The 9,747-nt window shown below is 37.1% G+C and overlaps 1 protein-coding gene across 2 annotated transcripts in view; it reads left to right on the top strand.

The window, feature by feature from the left end:
* The window catches only part of LOC132160041 (parvalbumin-7-like), a 29,269-nt gene that overhangs the window by 15,362 nt on the left and 4,160 nt on the right, over nucleotides 1-9,747 (top strand). The window contains exon 1 of one of the 2 annotated variants that reach the window (XM_059569736.1): nucleotides 7,668-7,757. The exons of the other annotated variant lie outside the window; for it this stretch is intronic. The gene's annotated coding sequence lies outside the window, so the exon portion shown is untranslated. Of the gene's footprint in view, nucleotides 1-7,667; nucleotides 7,758-9,747 lie in introns of those variants that run through there. 2 annotated transcript variants of the gene reach the window in all.

Here is a 9,747-nt window from a genome sequence, read left to right as displayed (position 1 = left end):
TCAGAGAAACAATTGGTCAGTCATCTTTAGATTTTCTTTTCTTTGAACTTCCATTTTTGCGGTAGCTCTACAGCATCGCTGTTGAAGAGTAATTAGCTGGTTAAGTGGATTTAATTATAGTAGAGTTAATATATTAGCATTGTAATGTTCAAAGTGGATGTATTAAATGGGTCATTGGATGCAAAATGCACTTTTACATGCTTGTTTGAACATAAATTTGTGTTGGCAGTTTGTGTACACAACCACCTTATAATGATAAAAATCCACCCAGTGTTTTTTTTCTTAATCTACTAAAATCATAACCCTTTTCTCAAATCAAGCCGTTCTCAGCTTCTTGTCTGTGTGACATCACAGATCCAAGCCCCTCCCATGATTGTTGATTGACACTATTGTTTTACAATAGACCTGCCCTGAGTGATCTGTCATTAGTCCACCATTGTTTTGACGCAGGAGTAGATATAGACAAAAATAAGTTGTTGGATTACATTTGTTTCTGAAGGGAATGCTCCCCGAGTCTGCCTAAATGCGTTTATGTTCACGCAAATCATTCGTGCTCCAGCTTCACCTACAGAAGAACTTAGTATACGTTTTTTTTTTGTTTTTTTGTTATGAATCTTTACAAATGGCTTTTCCGAATAATGTGCTAGTTGGCAAGTTTCACAGTGACTGCGGCTTAAATTTACTGGCACGGAAGAGAGGGGAGGGGTGAGGAGAGCTCGTTTGCATTTAAAGCGGCATGAAAGAAAATAGCTTGCTCTGAAAAGAGCTGTTTTGACAGGGTAAAAAAGGGTTTTATACTAGCATTGAGAAATTTAAGCCTAAGTATGTTATAGACTTTTCATTAAGTGGAAAATAGGCATCCGATGACCCCTTTAACAAATGTCTGTAGACTAGCCCTGCATTCCATTTAGAAGGGCTCTTCCCTATACCTTAATCCCTTCAAAGGGGGTGAGATCTTTAAAGGGTTGGAGGTTGTAGGGGACCAAACAACTGTTCCTTGAATTGCCCTTCTGTGTCATCCTCCCATGCCCATATAGAGGCACCGTCATCATGCAAAGAATCAGCACAAAGAATCAGGAAGGGCTGAAGTGTCCATCAGTTGTACCCTTCAAAATCCTTCATTCCGAAGGGCCAGTTTTGAGCACTTTGGTTTGGAACGACTCTTCAATATGGCGGCCATGATTGTATTTACTCCGGAGGGTGATGTATCCCATTTGGAACACACCGCAAAAATACAAACCGGAAGATAAAAGACTGAGTGCAGTGCTGAAAAGAGGCAGAGCTACACAAGGTCTAAAGATGGCAGAATAGTCCAAGACCACTGTTGAATTAGAAAACAAACAAAGCATTTGATGTGATAAATAATAATTGAAAAAACATTCCTATCATAATGAAACAATAAGATACAAAAGCTGTTCTATTTAGTGTGCTATCTATTATATTCAATAAGAAGGCATACGTCCAGTTTAGGTCCAATTGTAGCCTGTGTACTATGAAACCCATTGACCAATCTAGGACCAAAACTATTTACTTTACATAATTAATAAAGCTGTCATCACAGAATATAATGCTTTCGTTACGTCATGTCACTAACTTTATTATAAAAAAAAGTGCGAGGTTAAGAACTGAACTTTTAACTGGAGAGCCGCATTTTTTGAATGCCACCATGAGCGGGACGCTGCAAAACACGGGAGTGCAATGGTCAAACACGTCAGACTATTGCGTGTTTACATATAAATGCAGCGCAGTGGAATGGAAAAACGCGTTCTGTGTGAACGAACGACTGCAAGTTCTTTTCGACCAGTCACCATTTTCATCTCCTCTTCTCCGTCCTCTCATCACTTCTTATTTATTAGCAGGAGGACAGTCCATTTGTGGATACGTTTTCTTTCTATTTCTGTCTCCCTCTGCCTTTCTATCAGTCTTCGTTTTTCTCTTCCACAGCCAACACTGTGTGTGAGTACTGCTGAGGCAGGGTAATGTAATAGGGCCGGTAGAAATAGTGAAACACGCTAGCATGGTGAGAGAACAGAGGGTCAGACAGTACAGAGAGAGAGAGAGAGAGAGAGAGAGAGAGCATGGATTAGATGTAGGCAGGATCAAGATACATTTACATTACATTTATTCATTTAGCAGATGCTTTTATCCAAAGCGACTTACAAATGAGGACAGTGGAAGCAATCAAAAACAACAAAAAGAGCAATGATATATAAGTGCTATAACAAGTCTCAGTTAGCTTAACATTGCATGGGCTTTTAAATAATATAATAAATAAAAAGAAAACAGATAGAATGAAAAAAGAATAGAGCAAGTTAGTGTTAGAGGTCTTTACACACACACACACACACACACACACACAATTGCATAATAAATGAAAAGAAAATTGAATACAAAAAGATTAGAAAGGTAGTTAGATTTTTTTAAAGAATAGAATTAGAATCGTGAGTGTTAAAGTTAGAGGGTCAAATAAAGACGGAAGAGATGGGTTTTAAGCTGATTCTTGAAGATGGCTAAGGACTCAGCTGTCCGGATTGAGCTGGGGAGGTCATTCCACCAGGAGGGAACATTAAATTTAAAAGTCTGTAAAAGTGACTTTGTGTTTCTTTGGGATGGCACAATCAAGCAACGTTCACTTACAGAACGCAAGCTTCTAGAGGGCACATAAGTCTGAAGTAACAAATTTAGGTAAATGGCAAACACCAATGCCTTGAATTTTATGCGAGCAGCTATTGGAAGCCAGTGCAAATTGATAAACAGGGGTGTGATGTGTATTCTTTTTGGCTCATTAAAAATTAATCTTGCTGCAGCGTTCTGGATTAATTGTAAAGGTTTGATAGAACGGGCTGGAAGACCTGCCAAGAGAGCATTGCAATAGTCCAGCCTGGACAGAACAAGAGCTTGAACAAGGAGTTGTGCAGCATGTTCTGAAAGAAAGGGCCTGATCTTCTTGATGTTGAATAAAGCAAATCTGCAGGATCGGACAGTTTTAGCAATGTGGTCTGAGAAAGTCAGATGATCATCAATCATAACTCCAAGGCTTCTAGCTGTTTTTGAAGGAGTTATGGTTGATGTGCCTAACTTGATGGTGAAATTGTGATGAAATGATAGGTTTGCTGGAATCACAGGCAGTTCTGTCTTGGCAAGGTTGAGTTGAAGGTGATGGTCCATCATCCAGCAAGAAATGTCTGTTAGACAAGCTGAGATGCGAATAGCTACCGTCGGATCATCAGGATGGAATGAGAGGTAGAGTTGAGTGTTATCAGCATAGCAGTGGTATGAAAAGCCATGTTTCTGAATGACAGAACCTAATGATGCCATGTAGACAGAGAAGAGAAGTGGTCCAAGAACTGAGCCCTGAGGCACCCCAGTAGTTAGATGTTGTGACTTGGACACCTTACCTCTCCAAGATACATTGAAGGACCTATTTGATAGGTAAGACACAAACCATTGAAGTGTGGTTCCTGAGATGCCTTTTGCCAGTAGGGTTGATAGGGGGATTTGGTGGTTAACCGTGCCAAAAGCAGCGGACAGATCAAGCAGGATAAGTACTGAAGATTTGGATTCTGCTCTTGCCAGTCTTAGAGCTTCAACAACTGAGAGCAAGGCAGTCTCAGTTGAATGTCCACTTCTGAAGCCAGATTGGCTGCTGTCAAAGAGGTTGTTGTGTGTGAGAAATGTAGAGACTTGGTTGAACACAGCTCGTTCAAGTGTTTTTGATACAGTAAAATAGATACAGTAACAATGTTCTTATTTCTAATGGATGGGAAGTGCTGTGTTAAAGGGAAAATCCCTAAGAAGAAGACATATTTTTGACTCGTCAGGGCTCCATTTCATGTTCTGACCAGTGAAAACCATCAGAATATATATAAATAAATATAGATTTTTCTGTTACTGATTACAAATTACATGATGAAAACGGTTGGTAGCAATCTAGTTTACTCTTTTTACATAATGTAGGCCTATTCTGACTACTTTTTAGATTACTTTTAGACCTAACTTGTTTTAAACTTACCTTTTAATGTATCATAATGATGTAAAAAAAACAGAGAGAATGAAAATATATTCCATTATTTGATATCAACATCATATGAAGTGCATTAAAAATGACACCAGGGTTTAATGCTTTAAAAATATAAAGCATAAAAAAGTAACTGCAATCTGATTTAAAATGTAATAAAATCCAGTAATGAGTACTCTATTTTTGGAATCTGATTATGCAATCTAGATTATGTAATCAGTTACTAGCCAGCACTAATAATTTAATACTGTATACATATATAATTTTCAGCAACATTACTGCAGACGTTTGTGTCACATGATCTTTCGGAAATTATTATAATATGCTGTTTTTCTGCTCAAGACACACTTCTTAGTATTATTAAATTGTTGTGGTGCTGAATTAATACAACTGATACGGTGTCTTTTATATATTATTTTTTTTGGTGAACAAATGCTAAAGTGGTTTACGTCAGTTTCACTGGATTATGGATGCTAATTTAAAATGAATTGTGTCCTATTGCCACAAGTAATGTTTTCTTGTGCCTTAGCTACTTTCCGCCATCCCTTCTCAGATGAACTGCTATCTGTCTGTCTGCCCAAGAGAAATTCTCCTCACCTGCTAGAAGCCAACAGTGAAGGAGGGATGAATGTCGATGTTAATAGCACCATACAGAGGTCAAGAGTCAGTGAAATAAAAATAAATAAATACATACCTACATATTAAAAGAAACAATTGCCCCTGCTTGGTTATATATCTATAATATATGTATAAAATATCATATATTTACCATATATATTTTTTTATATTTGTTTTACATAAAATAATAAATAATACATTTAAATGTATTTTATATAATATTTCCTTCAATATATATATATATATATATATATATATATATATGCAATAAAATCAGATTATAAATACTGTATATAAAATGAAAACTGAAAAATGACTGGAAATCACTGTGCAGTTTATCATACAGTATGTGTGTGTGTGTGTATGTGCGCTTATGCGGCAAGTATTTCACATTAGTTAGTTGAGACGACAGGATTGAGTGCCACTTTCCGAGGTGCCAAAGAGAAACTGCTGAGAGTTGACAAGCGCACTCAGTCATTCACATTACTCTCCACATGACAGGCTGCACTGTGACCAACACTGTAAAAGTCGCAAAACATCAAATATACACAACAATAAAAAACAAAACTCAGCCCAACACAGGGGCTCCGATTATCAAGCCATATATCCACAGACCCGACACTGTCACAGAGCATGGAGATGGTTGTGGTCCCCTACCTTGACTGCCACAAGATAGAGGAAACTAATAAATTTGGTTTCACTAAGAACAAAAGGGGAAGCAAGATACCAAGTACACTGGTTAAAGCTCAAGTATATTATTAAGTATACTGTACTAAAGAACCTTGAGAAGCACTTTGAGATTGGTGATTTATCTGTGAAGAGAGATAAACTGAATGCTATACAGTATACAGTTGCTATAGAAAGTGATTTATACGACGAGGGACATCTGAAACCCAGCTGGTTTGATATAGATGTTCTTATTAATACAGTGTCACAGTTCGGGGATCACACATGGCTATGTATACCGACCAAGCACTGGTGTTGTGTGTAAACATGTGTAAGGAGCTCTCCCTGTCTTTCGTCAACTGTCTTAAGTATGAGTGAAACCCATCCTGGGTCTTTTTTGGTGGGGGCACGTAGCTCAGTCGTCGTAAATCTCGAACAAAGATATTTCAACAGCAGGGCGACGACAAGAACCTGGAGATATAATTTATGGCATGTTGCATTCCTCTCAGAAAGTCTGAATTTCCAACAACAATTTGGGAAAATAAAGACAATTGAATACTACCTCATGTCATACTAGAACTCTGATGTCATCGACATATTCGTTCCGAATTTGGCAAATTTTACAGCATTCTTGGTAAAAAGCAACTTACTCGATTGACAGACATTTTTTTTTTAGAAGTCATGTATTCTATAAAAAATAGATAAATTTATAAAATATTAAAACTGGGACTGTTCTTGTGGTTGTGTAGTATAGAAGAATCAAAATATAATATCATTGATTTTATAAACAAGTGCTTGGTGTGAAAATTCGTTGTGCTAAAAATTTTAAATGGATAGTTCCGGTCCTTGAATCTGATTGGTTGGGCCACTTTCAAAGAGGTTGTAAATTACACTACAAACATACACCTTTGTTTACTTCTGTGTGTTGCTCAGCAATCACTTTGTTGGAACCACAACTGTTTCTGAGGTTCTACATTATGGACTTTAAACAACAACAGCTGATGGAACGGTAACAGCGATCTGGCGTAAACTGTTAACTGCTCTAGCCAAAGACTGCAAAAATCACTAAGCAACAGCAACAACAGAGAGGACGGTGAAACATCCAATCATTTATCATTAGCGTAATAAAAAATTTAATTTAAACGGGCAAGAGAAAATGTGCTTTTGGCATTAAACAGCAACTTATTGTCAGAAGAAGAATTTTTTGTCTTGTATGATGCTAATAAGTCTAAAAACCTAGATTTACCATGAAAAATATACTCGCCTTTTAATCTGTCACGTAGTAGCGACTACGGCAAATTAGCTGTAATGCCATAGTAGACTGTTACAATGTACATGTCACGAAGTAGCACTTAAAGACGCGCATGCACAATCGCAATCGCACTTTCTTTGCCATTGCCGTTCCATCAGCTGTTGTTGTTTAAGGTCCCTATTGTTTGTTGGAAGAATACTGTTTTTTTGTTTTATTCTGTGAAATCTTACTACATATATGGAATAACCGTTTTATAAAAGCAATAAGCCCCATGAAGCTGTGGTTTCCATTGAATTTATAACAGCTAAGGGTTTTTTTTTTAACAATGCCCCTTAGCTGTTATAAATTCAATGCAAACCACGGCCTCTTGGGGCTTATTGATTTAATTTGAATTAATGGCTGTTAATGCATCAAAAAAACAAAACAATAATGAGATATATTAAGTCTGAGAGAAAAGTCAAAATTGTGAGGTCCAAATTCTGAGAAGGTCCAGATTTTATATCTCACAATTTAGACATTTTACTCTTAGACTTGCAAGAAAAACGTCTGAATTTTGTGATAAAAACTCAGAATTGAAAGAAAATAATCACAATTGTGGGATAAAATGATCTTTTTTTTGTTGTTGTTGTTTTTTTTTTTTTTTTGGCCCAAAGCGGAAACAAGCTTCCATGAATCTCTTTTCCATTACACTGCAAGAAAAGATTGTTCAGCCAAATAGCTTTGTGTTTAGTGGGCATTCGCTATTGAGCTCCATTGGACTCAATTGGTAGTCATTTGAATTAATGCGAGTCGCACCTTCTGTGGTGTGCTGAGTTGCTGTCTAGGAGGAGCATTTCAAATCGGTCACCTATTTCCATTTGAGTCAGGATGTAGGCAGTAGACAGCAAGGCAATTCACTGGGGTTTGTAAAAGAGCTCAAGAAGCTGAAGACAGAGTAGCAGACAGAGATTTACTGTGAGGACACAAGAAGTCAAATGGGACCTGATTATTAATAGTAGCATTTGATTCGCTAGTGCCACCAAGAAAGTGATCTCACACACACACACACACACAATCCTTCATTCTCCTGCGTGTTGCATTATGACCCAGTCTATCCTGAAATAGACATAGGGTAAGCCAGAGTATATAAGACGCTTGGTGGCTCCCCATCTCTCACCTCTGGCTCTCTGTCCAAGTCTCCCCTCCAACTTTCCCTTCACGCAGGTAAGGTTAGAGTTTAGGCATACAATTTCTTCTGAGAATTTCCTAAAAAAAAATTGACATAAACGAAACAACTGCTAACATGAAGTGATAGTACAGAGGTATAAAATGATAATGCGGACAGCGTAACTTGTATAGTTTGGTCTTAAAAGAATCTGATGAGAAATGTTTGCGTTCTTATTGAGATCTCTGAGTTTTGATGGAAACTGATATCTTGGAACGTCTAAGCACGTTTGAGAACTTGAGATCTTTTGTAAAGTTTTAGAGAACTTAAGCTCTTCAGCAAAAATCTCTATTATCTTTCCTGTTAAGAAGCATTTTTTTCTTTATAATGGGTTGTAAATAATAAAGGTTTATTAATAAAGGTTCCACAAGTAGGATGTTGAAATTATGGTTCCTCAAACAAGAATTCAGTAAACCGTAATTAATAGATCCATTTTCCTATTGTAACAAACATTTTCAAAATCTTCAAGAAAGTTTGTTTCCATAAAGAGCCTTTGGTGCAGTGGAATGGTTCCATTGATTTTAAAAAGTTCTTCATGGAACCATAGATGCCAATAAAGATTCTTTACTTTAAATATTGCAAAAGCAGCCATTGTGAAAATTAAAAGATACTTTAGGGACTAGTATTTAGGGTTCCTCAGATATGAACCTTCTAGAGAACCTCTAGACCCTTTTAAAGGCTCCACAAATATCCTAATGATGTTCTTTAGGAACTTCACTACATATATTCAATTGACCATTCTTGCAGGAACTTGTAAGTTTTGCAAGTTAAGTTTTGCAATTACCTTCTCCAGATGGTTCCATTGGTGTGAGCCTGTATGGTTCATATTTAAATTTTCACTGTAAATTGAGCTTGTGACTTTTTAGACCGTTTGTCAGAAACAGTAGTTTCTTGTCAGAATTTGTAGTTTTCTTTGGTGAAATTACTGTGGCAGCTGCAAATAGTTGAATATAGCTCGTAAACACCTACTGCGCAAAGAAGAATCGTTAAGAAAACACCATCTCATCTGTCATGCCATATATTTTTACATTTGAATTACCTTCGTTTGTTGTACTAGAATTGGCTAGCTAATGGTTTCTTTCAGTGTTTGGTTATTTCTTGTGGTCTCAGCAAGACAGATTTACTTGTAAAGTGTAAAGTTGACACCGCAGAAGTGTAAATAAGGCTGGTTGAACATCTGGTTTTAAACACTGATCTCTTATTGGCTGCTGCAGTTGTGAAGTGTTAAATGAGGTTAAGCAGTCAGATCTCTCTTAGCGTCACAACGGAGACATCTCAAATGTCACTTCACTTTATAATCTACGACCCCCCCCCCCCAACCCACACACACATATATAGTCTAAACTACAGAAGGATAGAGTTTCTCAAGAAGGCTAACACATTCTTCTCCGAAGGCCTTTTTGCCCAACCCATTACTCTTGGATGAAACATACCTCAACTTAAATAGACAAACATACAAACACATACACAGCTGTCATGCCTTATGCATGCCACCTTTGCAACGTATGAATGCTGTAAAGTTATTTACGGGTGACAGGAACTCTTGCAATCATGAGAGGCTGAGATGAGAGCAAACAAATCTCTTCTCTTGGCAGCAGAGCTCATTGTTGGTTAGTGTTCATTACAGCAGTTGCCTAAGCTTGGACACTAATGGTTCTAATAGTAAGCTGATACAGCAGGAGGATTTGGTTTAACATCAGTACCTTTGGAACAGTAACTGCCATTTACCATTTGGATATTAACAGGAGAATCAAATAAACTTGAGAATCAAGATTTCTTGACAAAATTTGTTGAATCAATACTTAAATTTGAAACAAATACTATCTAAATCCTTTTGTTAGCAGTTTCTTTAACTCTACATTCATCAACCAAAGTTTGAATGATTAAACAGCAAGAAAGCAAACTTATTTATTGGAATGCATGAACGCCAAAGAAGAAAATGGTTTATGCTATACTATAGCGCTCCTTGTGGACACTAGTGGCAAATGC

The sequence above is a fragment of the Carassius carassius genome, chromosome 16 (genome assembly GCF_963082965.1).
Source record: "Carassius carassius chromosome 16, fCarCar2.1, whole genome shotgun sequence".
Taxonomy (NCBI): Eukaryota; Metazoa; Chordata; class Actinopteri; order Cypriniformes; family Cyprinidae; genus Carassius; species Carassius carassius.
The sequence above is the reverse complement of the archived record's forward strand: the minus strand, read 5'-3'. Positions and strand labels throughout refer to the sequence as shown.